This window comes from Nomascus leucogenys, chromosome 4 (genome assembly GCF_006542625.1).
Source record: "Nomascus leucogenys isolate Asia chromosome 4, Asia_NLE_v1, whole genome shotgun sequence".
In the NCBI taxonomy this organism is placed as follows: Eukaryota; Metazoa; Chordata; class Mammalia; order Primates; family Hylobatidae; genus Nomascus; species Nomascus leucogenys.
Window position 1 is genome coordinate 24,314,970 of NC_044384.1, and position 18,835 is coordinate 24,333,804.

The following is an 18,835-nucleotide window of genomic DNA, read 5'->3' on the forward strand; positions in this document are numbered from 1 at the left end:
CTCCTGCCTCAGCCCCACAAAGTGCTGGGATTACAGGCATGAGCCATTGCGCCCGGCCTTCTCTTTTTAACATAATGTTGAGATTGGGGTCAGACTGTGCTGGTTGTGGGTAAAGCTATTGCAGCCTTCCAGCTCTGAAGGCCTGTCCTCCACGATGGGATGGCCAGGCTGGTACCTGAGACCAGTGTTGGAGGCAGCGGCAGCTTCCCTTTGATCTGTTGCAGAATGCATTTTCAAACACACATACACACACACACACACACACACACAGACACACACACACACAGACACACACACACACACACAAAACTCTGATGTTCACCTTTTAATTGAAAGCTAAAAATGCCCAGCTCCTTTCTGCAGATTGACAAGCTTATATTTGAGCAGTAGCTAAAGAACCCAGTTTAGTAAGCTACTGAATTTTGACGTTTATAAACATTTAATGAATACATTTTTATTTATGTCAGCTTAAAAAATACAGCTGCTGATATCTGTCCCTCCCAACAACTTTTTTTGTCTGAATGCCAAAATTAGAATATTTAAATATTTTAAAATTTCCTGATGAGCACCTTTGCAGGTGTGAGGGCAGCATTAATTCACAGGGAGAGTGTATGAAGTCGGTTATCTTGATGTGCTTGTGGGGAATGTGTATTTCCTTGCAAGGACTGTCATGTGCTACCTGATCCTCTTTCATGGACCTCAGCCACTTTTGCCTCTAACTTGAAAAGGAAACCGGCATTGTGGCACAGGGGCCAAAGGCACACATTTGTAGCCTTGTCCTCAAATCAAGTGGGACTTCTGGTTCTTTCCTTGACCATCTGCTTGACCTTCAGTCTGGTGTCTCCAAGGAGTGTGTCTCTGTGGCAGTTTAAAAAATTCTGTTACACTGAGAAAGAGACAAAATATAAATCTTAAAGGAATCAGTAGATTTTTAACCCCACTGCTGGTGTTGAGAAGACAGTTCCAGTCTCAGTCTCTTTCCTTAAGTTTCAAAACATGTAGGATTTATGTTATTGACATGTCAAATTTTTTGTACTTATTCATTATGGAAGGTTTCAATACACACAAAAATAGAGTATTATAAGATGCGCTACTATATATTCATTATCCAGTTTCAACAGATATCACCATTTTCCCAGTCTTCTGTTATATAGTATCCCCTTCACTTTATGTTCCTGAAATATTTTAAGGCAAAGCCTTGACAGCATATTGTTTCACCTATAAATATTTCAGAAGCATCTCTAACAAATAAGCCCCCTCCTTTGTTTTATATAGCCACGGTGCCATATCGCAGCTATCAAGACTATCAGGAACTCTTAATAGCATTAAGAACTGACACTCCTCAGTTGTCTCACAAATGCCTTTTTACAGCTGGCATGTTTGAATCAGAATCCAAACCAGGTTCACACATTGCATTTGATTATCATGACTTTGAAGTCTTCTTAAAATCTACAACATGGCCAGTCTCCCTCTTTTTAAATATTAAAACTGGGTCCGTTTTCCTGTAGAAAGCCCACATTATGGATTTGGCTTATTGCTTCTTTGTGGTGTCATACACCACATTCATCTGTTCTCCATGCTTCCTTTAAGCTGATAGTTGGATTTAGGGCAAGCTTGTCTAACCCATGGCCCACAGGACGCATGCTGCCCAACACAAATTTGAAAACTTTCTTAAAACACTATGGGTACGAATGTCTAGGTGAGGCTGGGTTAATGGGGAGAGTGAGACTGACATAACATCTATAAATCTCATGACTTTTTGTTGTTGTTGTTGTTGTTTGTTTTGTTTTTGGAGATGGAATCTCCCTCTGTCACCCAGCTGGAGTGCAGTGGCACAATCTCAGCTCACTGCACCCTCCGCCTGCTGGGTTCAAGTGATTCTCCTGTCTCAGCCTCCCAAGTAGCTGGGATTACAGGCGCGTGCCACCATGCTAATTTTTGTATTTTTAGTAGAGTCGGGGTTTCTCCATGTTGGCCAGGCTGGTCTCAAACTCCTGACCTCAGGTGATCCACCCGCCTTGGCCTCCCACAGTGCTGGGATTACAGGTATGAGCCACTGCACCTGGCTGAAAACACTATGAGGTTTTTTCGTGGGTAATCTTGGATATGTTATTTGCTTCACTCAAGAAATAGTATGTGGCCATTCATTTCTCAAGATGCTTAGATTGTTCAGTGAGTTCATGTGCTGCCCACCAGATCTCCCTAATACAGAGTTTTACATTGTATTTCACCTGTTTGTTTTAGGATCTATTGATGATTATTTCATTGGAAGTTGCAAAATAGCCATAAGTAAATTGATTTAATGACGCTTCTCCTTACTAAATCTTATCTAGAGTTTGACTATCTATTAATCATTCATTTTTGCATATTTGTACAGCTTTTGGGGGGTATTTTACATTCTTTCTTCTGTTTGAATATATAGGGTGCCTTGCAAACCTCACTCATTTCACTAGAAGAGGCAAGTGTTTAAATCCTACTCTTCTAATATATTTCCTTGTTCATGTTTTCCTGCACATTCATAAATGAGGAGGACGTTGATTTGTCAGTTATCTTCAGTGCTTAGAATAGTTGCTGAAACGTGACAAGAATGTTTATGGAAGAAATTACCTTAGGGGTTGTACATGTCCTCTAAAGACATCATATGCACTCCTACATTGCATTGGTGAAGGGACCACCAAACAGCAGAATCCTGAAACTTGGTTGAAGTATGAAAATGTTCTTGATATGTTATAATTTCCTCAACCCCTTTAGCCAGTATTGGCCATTCAGGCAAAGGAATAGAAGTTCCAAGACTTGTACTATATGTTTGCAGAAGGAGGGAGGATGGCAGATAGGTTTGTGTGTGTTGGGATGGAGAAAGTATACAAATAAACTAATTAATGTCAATTGTTTTTGTATCTATATTACACATACACACACTTGCATACACATAAGCACACATAATTAATCACACCCATGAGCACATGTACACAGCTGGTCTACACCAGATTGCCCTGACAATTTTAGAGCTGTGTGCTGAAAAATTTTAGAGGAATTTGGCTTTGAATGTGCAACACATATTACAGAGCAAAGATCACCTTGGGTCCTAAGGGAGATGATTTTCATCTCTGCCACGTGAGTAAAACCTGGGTGATTGAACCATAAATTATTTTGGGTATATAGAACTTTCTTCAAATAGCACTTAAAATTAAATGTCCAGGTAAGTAATTTTCAAATCAGAACAACCAAAATTGTTAATAGTTATGATCATGCTTATATACATATGGAAATGTATATGTATATGGAAATATGGAAATTTGTGTATGAGCATGCTCTTCAGTAAATCAAAAAATGACCATGGAGCAAACATATGAAAATGCTCACCAGCAATGAAAAAAATACCCTATGGCAGACAATAAAGTAAAATGCTACACTGTCTTCCTGTAGAGAACCTACTACGTTTGGACAAACTGGCTGTGCTCAAATACATGTGCCAAAATTGAGCAGGCTGGGTGTGAATATTCTAAGGGAATTGAAAGACACTTTTTCTTTGAATAGGTTTAGGTGTTGACATTATCTCAAAAAGTAATTAAAAGATGATTGATGTAGTAAATTTTCTTGTAAGCCATGCCTTTAAGCACACTGTAGGAAAAGGACTGTTAAACGCCACAGTCTCTTATTTAGAACCCTTGGGGCCATAGGTATTTCACAATTGAAGAATCATTTGTATTTTATGAAGTTAATACGGTGTATATAGCATGTCCTGTGTAACTCCCCAGTGAAATCTGAAACAGCCACAATGTATAGATAGATTATTATTTCTATAGCAAAACATATGAATAGATACACCTAGTATGACAAAAACAAAAATTGTAGATATGTAGATATTCTCACATTAGTTCAGGTTTTGTCACAAACTACAGCTTTCAAACCTTCTGGAATTTTGTAATTGAAGGAAAGAGATTGTGAACCTTCAAATGAACAAATAAATAAATATCTACCTTTTCTGAAGAAAAACAAAAGCCAAATAACAAATAAGAATCACTTTTCATGGTTTTTAAACCCGTCAAATAAATGTCTTCCTTCTTGCAGTTCATAGAAGATTTAGAATTATAAAATAAAGAAGGCCTATCCACATGGTGTGTGTATATATATATATATATAAACAATTTTAGAATTAGCTTCTCCCAAACAAAAATAGTTATTTTGTTGTTGTTGTTGTTTTGTTGTTTTTTTTTTTTTGAGATGGAGTTTTGCTCTTGTTGTCCAGGCTGGAGTGCAATGGCACGATCTCAGCTCAGTGCAACTTCTGCCTTCCGAGTTCAAGCGATTCTCCTGCCTCACCCTCCTCAGTAGCTGGAATAAAAGGCGTGCATCATTAATTTTTTTGTATTTTTAGTAGAGATGGGGTTTCACCATGTTGGGCAGGCTGGTCTTGAACTCCTGACCTCAGGTGATCCACTCGCCTCGGCCTGCCAAAGTGCTGGGATCGTAGGCATGAGCCACTGTGCCCAGCCAAAACTTTAGATTTTTATCCTGTTTGTGCCTCAAAGCCTATTCAGTTGAAAGGCTGATGGGCTCACTCTAAGGTCCATTGTTGGCTGGGGGAGAGCATTAGGGAGCTGACTTTTGGCAGATGAGGAAAACAGCATGATCACTGCTTTGTGCCACTCTGCTTTGCAGAATTGACCCACTCCGAAGTTGTTCTCACTCCACAGCAATGCAGGCATTTATCCAGTGCTTCTACAAGAAATAATTTGAGCAAAAGCAGTAAGGAAGTAAGCCTTAACAGAAAAGTGGGACCCAGCAATAGGAGAATCTACATATCTGCTAGGCCCAGCCATCATATAAATATATATATGTATATATTTTGGAGATGGAGTCTCACACTGTTGCCTAGGCTGGAGTGCAGTAGCATGATCTTGGCACACTGCAACCTCCGCCTCGCGAGTTTAAGCGATTCTCCTGCCTCAGCCTCTTGAGTAGCTGGGACTACAGGTGCATGCCACCACACCTGGCTAATTTTTTGTATTTTTAGTAGAGACAGAGTTTCGCCATATTAGCCAGGATGGTCTCAATCTCCTGACCTTGTGATCTGCCTGCCTCAGTTCCCAAAGTGCTGGGATTACAGGCATGAGCCACCATGCCCAGCCCTTACATATTTTTAATGTGCATTAGTAAATTATAAATAATGACAGTCTCCATGTGGAAAATGAAAATCAACTTAGCTTATACATTTTTAAAAATCGGTCAAGTGGTCTTGTCTCATATATATAGACTTTGAAAGATTTGTTTTCAGTACATTCTATAGAAGGCTCTTGAATATCTGATAGACTCCCCTGGCAGCTTTCAACTGGTGTGTGCATGCACAGATATAATCAACTTAGTCTTTATCCTGCAGGAAACAAAGTTCAAGAGAGATGTCTGAAATGAAGATAATCTTCATTCTGCCTTTTGCTACTACCTAAAGTTCCCTTGCAGGACTCTGAAGTTACTCAGGTTATGTTTTTTATAACAAATATGAACCACAGAATTTGCCAGAATGAGAAATATTCTGATGAACATCATGATTTGACTGAGGTTGGAGGAGTTGTAGAGAATGGTTAAACTTGAAGATACTTTTTAGAAAAACAGGTCATATGCTACAGAACCTACTTTTAAAAACATGCTTTTTCGTTAAATGTAAATTTACCACATTATTTTATATATCTTCATTAATTTAATAAAACTCCTGCTAGGCTTTTCTAAATTTTCACAGGCATAATGTTACCATAGGCATCTATGCACACGTATTTTTGTATACTTGTCCAATATTATCCATAGAGTTAAAATTTTTAACTTGAAAATTCTAAGTCAGAAGGCATACGCTTTTAATATTTTGCAGTGCATTTTAACTTGCCTTCCAGAAAGTTTATACCAGATTACATTCCCATTAGCTATATATGAAAGTGAACTTCCTCACTGGCAGTTGAAAATTTGTCTCATTTTAATTTGCCAAATAGCTTGTCATATATTTATTGCCAAATTTCAAATTCATTCCTTTTATAAAGGAATGGTTCATGTTCTTCCCCAGTCTATTTAGTTTTATTCTTATTACAATGTAAAAGCTTTTTATTTATTAAGAGTATTTATCTTTTCATTAAATATTTGTTAAAAAAGATTTTTGTTCAACTTTGTGTGGTTTGGATAATGTTTTCATTTATTTTTATTTATTTATTTATTTAGAGACAGAGTGTCGCTCTGTCACCCAGGCTGGAGTGCAGTGGCACGATCTTGGTTCACTGCAAACTTCGCCTCCTGGGTTCAGGCAATTCTCCTGCCTCAGCCTCTCTAATAACTGGGATTACAGGCGTGCACTACCACGCCTGGTTAATTTTTGTATTTTTAGTAGAGACATGGAGTTTCGCCGTGTTGGCCAGGCTGGTCTTGAACTCCTAACCTCAAATGATCCACCCGCCTCGGCCTCCCAAAGTGCTGAGATTACAGGCATGAGCTACCGTGCCCAGCTGGGTAATGTTTTGAAAAACAAGTATGTAGTCTGGGTCCCAATATGTTCTAATTTTTCTAGCTCTAATGTCATAGCTAACAAAGGCCATCTCTACTTAATTGCTTATACTTTATTCTCAGGCTTTTATGTTTTAACCTTTGCATTTAAACATATTTTAGTATAAAGTGTGAAGCAAAAACATAAACTGTCCCCCTTAAATGCTAAACAAACTTTAGTTACCATTTATTGAATTATTTATCATTTTCTCATTGATTTTTTTTTCAATGACAGCCTTGCCATTAATCTTTCTGTAATATTTCCTGATCTGGCAGCAGCCGCACATTGCTTCAATTTACTTTGTTTAAAATGTATGTATTCTCAAATTACATCTTTGTAAAAATTTTCCTAACTATTATCATGCATTAATATTCCAGATAAGCTTTAGAATTCGTGTCTTCTCTGCCCTATCCATTTTTCTCCTTTGGAATTTGTTTGAATTTGCATTATAGTCTCCTTTAATTTTGAGTCATCCAATCACATTTATGCAAGTACTTTCCTGGGAAATATTTGTGTGAAAAGATTTTCTTTTAAAAATTGATATACAAGATTATTTCGGTCTTTTAAAAGTGTTTATACTGCTGAATCCTTTCATGATTTTTGTTAAACTGCCTTGTGAACTAGTTCAGCAAGTCAGTGTCATATGCTGAATATCTAAATATATTTATAATGAGAAATATAAGAAAACATAATAAGAATATTTCTGTCTTACATCCGTGGAGAGAAAATAGAATATTTATAAATGCAAATGCTCTACAATTACTCTAAGGAAACTTAAAGATCACAGTCGTATTCTAACTCTGTAAAGTTATCTGCTTGTTTGTTATTTTAACAGCATCTTTCTCATAAACATTTAAGGCTGGTTATAATGTTATGTGTGTGAATATTGAGTGAACCGAATGATTGGAGGCCAGTTATTTTTACAAAGATTTTATGGAATAAGCAAGTTTGGAATGGGTTTCGAAAAAGGGACAGCCCCTGTTTAAGTGTGGAAGGGACATTGGAGCCCAAAGGTCAGGGTCAGATACATGTTTTCTTCTTTTCTTTTTTTTCCCCTTCCTTCCTTCCTTCCTTCCTTCCTTCCTTCCTTCCTTCCTTCCTTCCTTCCTTCCTTCCTTCCTTCCTTCCTCCTTCTTCCTTCTTCCTTCTTCTTTCTTGTTTTTTTTGTTTGTTTGTTTTTGGAGACAAAGTCAAATTCTGTTGCTCAGGCTGGAGTGCAGTGGTGCGATCATAACTCACCACAGCCTCCAACTCCTGAACTCTTGGGCTCAAGTGATCCTTCCACCTTGGCCTCTGAAAATGCTGGGATTACAGGCATGAGCCATTACACCTGGCCATTTCTTTTGACTAGAGCTGAAGTTCTGAAACTAGGAGTCACTGGAGATAAGACAGGAGAAGACAGTTGGGAGGCTCCAAGCATGTGATTTCAGGATAAGCATGAGTTGATTATTGAGAATTTCAGATGTGAGATTTCCAGGAACAGTGTGTGTCCAGAAGAAGTAAGAAAGATCAGTGGAATTCACACAGTTTGGTTATTCATGCATCTTCGAATATTTTTCAGACAATCTTGGGCGAATACTTCACTTATTTCTGCCTCAGGCCACCTTATTTGTAAAGCAGTATTAGTAGAATCCACTCCTTGAGGGGTTCTTCATATTAAATAAGTTGCATAGCCAACAGCCTGAAGCATACCAAGCACCGTATAAATATTTGCTGTTATTTGTATGATTGCTGCCATTTACTGAGTGGCATCCTGTGCTGGTGCTTGGGACTCAACAGTGAGAACATTCCCTCCCACATCTGCCTGTAATGCCAAGGCCTTGTGATAAGGGAGTGGCCTGAAGCCCGGGGTAGGGGAGCTGACCTCCCCAGCTATGTTGGGGAAGTAGTCTCAAGGAGATGACATCTGACCAGTCCTCATGGTTGTTTGCAAGTGGCTTCTCTGCTGTGGAATGGGAAGAAAGGGTCTTCCAGGAAGAGGGGTTAGCCTTTATAAAAGTGCAGAGAAACGTCTGTCTGAGCAAGAGAGTAATTAGGGAACCACGAGCAATTCCATGTGACTCTGACTATAGGTAGGCTGCAGGAAAGGGAAGAGACAGATGAGGACTGTCTTCCCAGTGCCTAGAACAGTGGCTGGCTCATGGTAGGTATTCAGTGCATCTTAGTGGAGAAATGTGTGAAAGAGGAGAGAGAGGGCTGGGAGGTAGATTCCTACTAGATTGGCCATGGGTGCAGCTGGGGGCTCAGCATTTTTGAGCTCTGAAGTTTGGTCTGCTTGAAGGAAGAGGAGCAGCTCTGGATTTTAGAAGGCCAACTCTGTCCACAGTGCACCAGTGTTCTAGGTGAGGCTGGATGATGGGGAGAGGGAAGTCTGAAGATAGCATCCATAAATCTCATGACATTTCTACCCCAGCAGTGCAATTGAACGTTGAGAATATGTCCTATACCTTTCTTTTAGAAAAGGGGTTAGCAGGCCAGGTGTGGTGGCTCAGGCCTGTAATCCCAGCACTTTGGGAGGCCAACGCGGGTGGATCACGAGGTCAAGAGATTGAAACCATCCTGGCCAACATGGTGAAACCCCATCTCTACTAAAAATACAAAAATTAGCTGGGCATGGTGGCGTGCACCTGTATTCCCAGCTACTCAGGAGGCTGAGGCAGGAGAATTGCTTGAACCTGGGAGTCGGAGGTTGCAGTGAGCCAAGATCGTGCCACTGCACTCCAGCCTGGTGGCAGAGTGAGACTTCTCTCAAAAAAAAGAGGGGGAGGGGGGTTAGCAAATTATGGCTTAAGGCCAAATCCAACCAACAGCCTCTTTTTATAAACAAAATTTTACTGGAACACTGTCTGACCTGTTTATTTACATATTATGTATGGTCGATTTAGTGTAACAATGGCAGAGTTGGGTATTTGCAACAGAGACCACATGGCCAGCAAAGACTAAAATATTTTCTATCTGGTCCTTCAAGAAAAATGTTTGGTGACCTCAGTCTTAGAAGATTGTTTTTAGGTATTTAATGGTGCCATTCTGGAAAAGTTGGCATTGTCGGAAGAGTTCAGACAAATTGATGCATGCGTAGCCTAAGAAAAATGGGACCATATCACTTCCTATGAAGAAACACACCAAAATTTTTATTCAATTCTTAAGTTGTTGTCTTAATTATCTAAGTTCTATCTCTAGTCTCCTATGGCTATTTTTGTGGCTTTGACCCTAGCTGACCCAGCCTATTGTCAGTAGTTAAGAAGGTAGTTTCCAAGTGCTCAATATCATGTTAAGACTTCCTTACTACCTACTAAGGGGAGTCATTTTTTTAGCCAGCTGTTTTAAGTTTTCCTAACCTATTTCATATGCTGTGTTCCCACAGTAACCATTCCCTTCTCTTGCTGTTTCTTTGTCCTCTCTCCTGCAGTATTTCTTCTACTGAAAGTATATGGCACTACTGAATCTGTTTCTCCTGGACAGTGCTTGTATTATCCCAACTGTTCCAAATTCTTTTTAGAACCGGGCCCTTTGGGTGAATAATGAACCATTTAATAGCCCCATGTACTGTAGAAATTTAACCATTTTCAACCAAACCTGTCATAGATAAGAACAAAGGTAAGCCATCATGTGTCTAGAAAAACATACAACTGATTTCCTCACAGGTATTATAAGCTCTTACTCTTCAAATGTACTTTAAAGGACTGAGAGTGTAATTAGGAATCAGCAGAAGTTTTGTGGAAAAGAGGTGTTGAGCCTTTTGCATATTAAGGATCAAATTTTACGTTTTGTATGAAGCATTCATGAGGTGATGTTCTTAAAAACCACTCCAGAGGCACAGGAGGAACGCTGAGGACAAGACTGAATATAGAGATGGAGGAATTACGTGTCTACTGGGTAGAGATGTAGAAGGCCTGTTTATACTAGTGATGGTTGAAATCATGCAAGCATCTTCCATAGCTGATAAATTATCTTATCCAGTTGGCCTTTACTGAGGGCGTACTGTGTACCGGGGCCCACTCTGTTGGATGCCAGGAATACAAAGATGATCGGAGCTCACTTTCTGCCCTTGAGGATCCCACAGTTTAGAAAGGAGAAAAAAGAGTTACTTTCCATACAAGGCTATAAATGTTACAACAGACGAATTTTTCAGATGAAGTGTAAGGAAACATCTAGAAGGAAGAGGACTTAAATGAAAGAAGACTGGGGTAAAAGAAATAATAATGAAAAATAATTTGAACCTTTCTAGAGAAGATGATTGACCCCATTGTGGAGATCAAGATTAGAGATGAGTGGCAGACAGCTGTGGAGAGCAGAGGTGGAGGTAATGGGAGGATCAGACTGAAGAACTGAGATTTCAGTTCTCCAAGCAGGCATGCTGTTTTATAGCCTCAGGTGTCTTGGGCCTATTAGAAATTTATATAATCTATCTATGCATGACTTATATATCATACATCATATCATTTCATCCAAACTTACATTGTAATATAACACATTCTGTATTAGTATATGGTAAGATTTTAAAATATACAACATATTTAAAACTTCTTCTTACAATTAAGCCTCAGTAAGTGCTAGGAACTTTGCTAAACACTTTGTATTATCTAACTGAATTCTTACCATGGGTAGGCATTCTTACACAACATTTCCCAGACAAGGAGCTTTGCCCACCAAGGTTAGATAGATTGTCCAGGATTATCCAGGGGGTAAGTGGCACTCATACCAGGGCTTGTCTAACCCTACTTAATTAGATGGGCTCCTATGAAGTAAACTTTAGGATAAGCTCTTGACTTAAAAATGAGCCTTCTAATGGTGTGGGACGGGGAGAAAAAACAAGTATACAGAAGATAGCGGGTGAGTGTAGAGCAGAGAACTAGCATAGGCTTTGAAGTCAAGCCTAACTGAATTCCCAGCTTGGCTCCACTGCTTGCCAGCCACATGGCATTGGTCAGGTCACATGACCACTCTGAATGTCCCCATCTACAAATCCCCATTGGGGTTTGTAGCATCTGCCTTGTTAGCATGTAAAGGATCTGCACCTGTGCCTGGCACTTAGTGGACACTGTGACTTGTAGCTGCTGCTGTTCCTGCTATACCTACCATCCTTGCCACTCTTCTTGTATTCACATCCATCCATCCTCCTCATACTACTATTACTACCTATGCTAATACTATGGTGGTTATTATGAGCAACAGTAGTAGTTGGAATGCCTCAAAGATAAGATTTACGCTAAAAAACAGAAGCACAGTAGTTATTTAAGCCCTCGATTTGATCAATAGCATTAGTTCTGCATTTACTTCAATATTTAGCGAGCATTTGCCATGGCAGGTCTCTGCGCCAGGCACTGTAGAAAGTTAAAACATGAAGAAGTCATTTCCTCTTTTAGCTGCCATATCCACTAGTTTGACCTTTACGCCATATACTCTTGGTCAGATACTCAAGAAAGAATCTTGGAAGGTAAAGAGTTAGTGCTCATCGAGTGCAGACTGGCTTGAAGCTGTGCATAGCTTTGGAAGGAAGGTCAGGACTTAAATAATTTCAGGATGAGTTGAAGATTAAATTGAGCATTTACTACTTCTCCAGATAATCTCAGTTTCCGCCCATCATGTGATGGATGTATCGCCTTGTTTACAGGTGCAGATTATTAGCAGGACACTTTGTTTCAGTGATATCTTACAGAGTTGGCCATTAGGCTATAATTGAGCCTTTATGTGGGGTGCTGGGTAGGCCACATGACCCTGGTCCCTGTTTCCAGGAAGGCCAACCTATATAAAAATGGCTGTCATATATCGTTGCTCAGAGGGGCAGATATTTACAACAACCTTGAAATGGAACTTCCACCCAATATGATGAAGACTGACTTGTGACAGTTTGATATGCCTTTATTTTGCTAACATAGCAACCTGGCGAAATATATTTTTCAGCACATTTATTATAGCTACATGTTTATATTTATAGCAAAAGTGTTGCTAATTCCCTAGTATGTTAACAGGTCGTATTCAAATTGTTCTATTTTTACTTTGGCACAAAATTGCCGAAGGAAACATTTTTAAGGCAAGTAGTGATTATAGCATGTCAACTCACTACATAGTGAATTATATATTAAATGAACTTCCTGAACTGAGAAGGAGCTTAAACTGACAAAGAAGATAGTTATCTTAAATTCTGTATTGTTTACATAAGATTTCTTCAAATCCATTTTTTATTATAGGTTACTGATTGCCTCAGTGTTTTCTTTTTGCTAAATTTCTACCTTCCCACCAACAAATATAATCCCCCTTTTAATATGTAATAGATGACCTGGGATTCCAGAATGGATTTTCAGAAACCATCAAAAAACCTCCTCGCTTTAGTATATACAATAAATAATATATTCTTTTTAAAAAATATGAGAGTCAAATAGGTATATGCGTAAACCTTGCCAACCCTTGGGCAGTTGTAATTTCCATACCAAAATGCATGAGTCTTTACTTGACTGTTACTCTGTTATACATTAAGTACTAGTTACCATGGCAACCTTTGCATCACATTATGACATTTAAATATAAGGTGGTGTGTTTCTTTATAAGGAAAGACAATGTATTTGAATTTTTGAGTGTTTGGTGAAATACAATCACTACTAGAATAAATAATTTTGTTTAAGGCAATTGATTTCTTTGGGAATTACGTACATTTCCAACCAAACCTATGGACTGCATTCATTTATTTTTATTTTTTTGTGATGTCATGGAGAAGTAAAAGATTTTTTTAAAACAACACTTGATAAGTATCACATAAAAATTCATTAAATGCCTATAATTACCCTTGTAAGCGGCAAAACACAAAATTGAACCATATTTGAGGTTATTTATCAGTGACCCATACTGTAGCAAGAGTTCGAATGCAAATCACAAGATGTATGAAATTCTATCGCATATAATACATTTCTTATTTTTGTATGTCTAGTTGGTTAACTGTAACTAGTTTTGATCTTACCTATAGTTGAATTAACAGTAGCAGTTTGCTCATGCGTGCAAAAGCAAAATTAAAGGAGCCACCGAATTCATCCTTGTGGCAGTTCCGGGAACATGGCCACTTAAGTTTAATTATGAAGATTGTTGGGCAATTTCTTTATTAAATAGGGAAAAAACCTAGTCATTTCTTGTTGCCAGTGTAGCTCTAGGCCATAAGGCTATCATCTTTGTTATGTAGACTCCCATATATAACTCATTTTTAACTTTTTATAGTAACTTTTCCAAATTATTATCACAGCTTGTACTTTTTTATCTGAAAACAGAAAATCTAATGATCACTCATAACTTTTGATGCATCTTTTCAATAATAATCAGTGGATTGTAATATGGGACTATTTTGTGTGGGACATAAGGAAGAGGTAAGCTCTGTGCTGGACCCTGGCTCTGCGGAACATTTTACATATGTTGTTTCATCTATTCCTGATAACCCTATGATAGAGCTTTTATTAGTTCCTTTTTACAGGGAAGAAAATATGAGTTAGAGCAGTTACATAACTAACCCCCACATACATTGTCTGTATTTCTTTGAGCTAAGATTCAACCAGATTGGTCTGACCTTAAAGCCCTCTCTCTTTCCTTAATAGATTTGAATTCTACTTCTGACTTGTTACAGACACAATGCATGACATGTTTAATGTAGAAATAAGAAACACTGACAAAAAAAACCTTTAAAAATATTTGCTAAATAATAATTTCAATAATTTGTATTTCTCTACAGCACAACAGTTTTTTAAGTCCCTGATTTGCAAGATACCTTAGTCTTTGTAAGTTGCCCAACTCCTCTTTTGTTGAAACCAAGCAGACAGAAATAAAAATAAATTATAAAGGTGTACTCTTGGACCTTCAGGAATCAGGAAAGAAGACTGTCCAAAGACTGACCTTCAATTTTGAGCTTTGAAGTTCAAAAGTGGACAGGTGGAAATATTGTGTTCTTCATTGCCCTTTGGTGTGAGATATATTCTAGGTTGCAGAGTAAGTGCCAACAGCAGCAAAATTATTGCCCCCCTCCTGCTACTGTAGTAAGTCAGCAATGGCCCTTCTGTGGTCAGAATGGCACATTCAGCAGCAACTATTCGACAGGGATTTACAAAAACTTCCCCATGGCTGTTAGGAATCTTATTCAGCAGTGTCTTTGAAAACCCGATTCTGTGCAGAATTAACTATGTAGAAATGACCTCAGTTGTGATAAAAGGTATTTTAAACAAATCTAACTTGTAATTTCACTCAATGCGTATTTTGCATTTAATGCCACAAAGTCTGGTAGATACCTACACATATATTTTGCATTCATAAGTTTTATAGTGGTTCAGAATTTTTTTCCATATTAACATTTTAAAAAATCCTGGCTTTATAGAGTCAGTTCACCATACAAAGCCACTATACATCACTTAGGTTTGTGATGAAAGAATGGAATTGCAGCTGTGTGAGTACTAGAATACCCAAACATGAATTAGACTCACAAGCATTTGGCAATAGTTCAGAAAAGGAGCTTAATCTGGTTTCATCTGAGACTGCTTTTCTCTGTTCTGCAACATCCCCCCAAGATGTTGTGTCTGATACCGGATCACAACGTAATGGGAGTGACGCAGAATCGAGAAAGCCCTGAGAAACCAGGGGCACATTTGCTTTTCTCCAGAGATTTTCTTTCTCCTACTTCTTTTTTTCCCCTCTTCCAGGTTCCAACTCTGAAATTCAAGGTCATTCACCTATTAGATGCATTAATTATAAGCCAAAAAAGCAGTATTCATCGTACTCTGATCTCAGTCATATCTATAATTAAGTGTAAATATAATCTTCCTTTTTAGAAATGTACCACCCACCCATTACATTTAAAGTGCTGACTGAAATGAAATAATAGTTCAGAGCAAGATGATTTTAGTTTAACTAGAAAAAAGTTGATAATTTAAGCTTCAAGCAGTGAGTTCTATTTTTGATTACCATTCAGTTATAAATCTAATTTGAGATATATGCTGCTTTTCTGTTACTCAAGTTTAATTCATGGTTTGCTTTCTTGGTTGTATAAGCAAAGTTCAGTGGTTGATCAAGGCTGTTAAGAAGCTCCCCCGAAAAGGAATGGGGGCAGGGTTGAGAATGTGTTCGAAAGACATTCTGAGACCTATATCTGATGAAAAACAAACAAATCTGATGTAAAACAAACAACAAAATTTTAATTGAAAAAGACACTCACAGAGTGCTGTATTTGGGGATTTGAATGGCCAAGTTAGGAATGGCCATTTGCAGGGGAATTGGCTGCAGAGGGTGAACCCCGAAACATTCCAACCTGGTTGACAAAGTCAGTGTGTTTTATTCTTTGGTTACGGTATTTTAGGTCTTTTGGGAAAAAAAATAGGAGCGAGTAAGGGGAAGGGCTTGTCTCATCACACTGTGGACAGTTAAGCAAAATGCTAAACTATGGGTTTAAGATTTACAGGTTAGCTCTGCCAGATGCCACATCTGCCTCCAGTGTTTCCTGGCAGATTCGGGCAGCCTACTACTGGGACCCAGCATAACCGCAGAACATGAGCTTGCACAATGTGAAAAACCTAAAACCATTATAATCCTATTTAAGGCCAGGATGAATTTGCCCATTTTGAAAGTAGACGTAGTTTTCAAGCTTAACTTTTATTAAGCAGAAACTTTTCTTCAGAGCTATATCTATATATGCAGGTAAATTCATAATATAAACGAATACCTTATCCATTTTTTGCAAAATTTAATTTACTTTAAATCAAACACCATTCACTTTTTAAAATTCATAAACTCAGGTTTTTCAACTAGTGGAAAATTTATCTTTCTCATTGCTACAGAGAGTTAAGTATGTGACGTAAAGGCCAGACAATAGTAAATGGTCATTGTTCACTTTATAAGTATACTCTACAATAAGAACACGTATATTTTTATCTTCATTTTCCCTAAGCAGGTGTTTAGGGCCCCCTTAAATGTGAGGAAATGTTTATTTTTGTTGCTTTAGAAAAATGATTCTATTGTCCAAGTGAGAAAGAAATAGGAACAAACAGGTCTAAGGAGAAAGAAACAGGAATGAATGTGCTTTGTGAAAAAAATAAAGATTAACAGGAACCACTAAAGGTTTGTAAGTGCTATCTGGTCCTAGTGCTATGTTACTGCACATAGCCCTTGCGCCTGCATATATAAGAGCTGGATGCGTGATGTATTATGACTGGCCCATGAAATTATTTTCTTTTAAGTTAACAACAGTAAGGTCAACCACAGCCTGTAGCTGTTTTGTAGTTATCATTTTATATTTTCACAGCTCTATTGTGAATGCTTCTAAAAGACAGTATAGCAAGTGTGTGTTTTTAGGTTGACCCCTTGAATGCATTTAATTTCTTGAAAGTGAAAACCTTTGCCACCAGGACCAAGAAGAATTAACCAATGGTTAAACTCATTTGAAAACACAAGCAAGCATTTCAACGTATTTGCTCAGCCGTTTTCTGAATATTTTATATACTTCTAGAAAAAGAAAAATGAAGAAATGGGGTGATTTGTGTCTAGAATACGAAGTTATTTTCAAACTCCTCTTTCCAATGAAATAAAGACTCATTCGTAGATTTACCACACTGTAAGGAGGTTGTGATTTCAAATCATTCACAGCTTTATTGATTGAAATTTCAAAGAAAACTTGGACACAGACTTCACTATAACTTTCTTTGTTAATAAGAAATGACAAGAGTGAAATTTAGGTTGAGATTCAAAAATTTTTGAATGCCACTCCTAAATGATAAATTATTTGTTACTAGATTTCTGATTTATGCAAAACTTTATTATAATAAGCCTTATGTTTTAGTTTGTCATTGTGTAGTGTTTTAATATGTCTCTTAAGTTCAAACGAGGCAATAGTTGAGCATGCAGATGTCAGATTTTTATCTGATAAATCTGGTTTTATCAGGTATTTATGTGGTAAACATTAAGATACTAGCAATGAGTTTATTACTCAAAATGTGCTTTCAATCTGAAATCTCATCCTTGAAGTTGTATTTTGAAGTAATGTTTATTACATATCTCTTGAAAAAGTCTTAAACTGGAATCAGTAAAGGCGAGCTTGTCAGTAGCTGATTAGTCCTTTATATATGACTCATCCAACACTCAGAAAAACCCCTTGGAATAGAGAGGTTCTCTTTATGATATTTAGCTATATGGCGGTGGAAAGGGGAGGTTTGAATTTTTGATTTTCCAGCTTATGGGTCATATTTGACCAACTGCTTTCACTAGAAGACATGCCACTTTGTTGAGCTATTTAGGAATCAAAAAGACTGTCTTAATTTAAAACAAGGACCCTTTGTTTTAGTTGGTGACTGCCTTGTGAAATTTTTCAGTTCTCAGCGGGTTAACCAGGGAACAGGGGCAGAGTCATAATTGGCCTATTTAGAGTATTTTGCATGTGAATAGTGTGTTAGTGAAGCATCCCTAAGTCTGTTGTGAGTGACATGGTGATTAGAATTTAGATTAGGGAAAACACATTCTGTACTTTATCAAGGACAGTAATTAGTTCAGTCAGTAAAAGTTGATTACAAGTAACGATAAAGTTAGATTTTTAGTACTTAATTTTAAAATTTCTTTATTAAACAGTAAATTTGTTCTTAATATAAATGGTACTATCTATTCTTGTTTTATTGCATATCAGAATAATTAAAAGAACAATGTGTTCAATGCAGAGTATAATCAGGCGATTTATATATTATGGGTAAGTTTCTATGTAGTTTTTAGAAAATGTGGTATTATATAATCTTTCTGATGTCATCATTTTTAAAAGTTTAATAATTGTCACACTGTGATAGGTTATTGTGGAAGTTTTCTAGTGTTCAGGTAAATGTTTAATCTGTGGGACGTGTCTTAGCTTCCGATAGACCTCAAGAGGGCATTCTGAAGTCCTTTGTGGCTGTTAGTGTGGAATATCTGCTATTTCTGTAATTTCGAGAGTTAGTGTGAGGATTTGAATTTCCTCTTGGTTCAGTTGGCATTTTCTCTTCTGTGGGTGCTGTGTCAGTTCGTGGAGAATCATGATATGCGGTACAGAGGGGCAGGGTTCTCAGTCGAGTTCATAGGCTACACTTACCCCCAGTGTATGCAGCCGGGGGAAGTTGTGTGCGTTCACAAAATGAGATTCTTCTTGTTAAGGAAGGGGGTGAATAGTTCCCAGATATGAGCCTCAGTCTAGAAAAAGGAAACATTAGTCTTATATAAATGCCATTTGTTTTGTGAAATGAAAACGTGAGTCATCTTAAAAGACTTAAAAAAAAATATTGTTTAAAGGGAATCATCTACTTTCCTCCTAACAGTAAAGAATTAAAAATTCACAAA

At 37.7% G+C, this 18,835-nt stretch overlaps 1 protein-coding gene across 34 annotated transcripts in view; it reads left to right on the forward strand.

Annotated features, from left to right (window-relative positions):
• The window catches only part of TCF4 (transcription factor 4), a 366,421-nt gene that overhangs the window by 219,825 nt on the left and 127,761 nt on the right, over positions 1-18,835 (forward strand). For 2 of the 34 annotated variants that reach the window (XM_030810391.1, XM_030810392.1), the window contains exon 1: positions 18,604-18,745. The exons of 30 other annotated variants lie outside the window; for them this stretch is intronic. The gene's annotated coding sequence lies outside the window, so the exon portion shown is untranslated. Of the gene's footprint in view, positions 1-18,020; positions 18,219-18,491; positions 18,545-18,603; positions 18,746-18,835 lie in introns of those variants that run through there. 2 more of the 34 variants (XM_030810389.1, XM_030810390.1) reach the window with 2 other exon arrangements.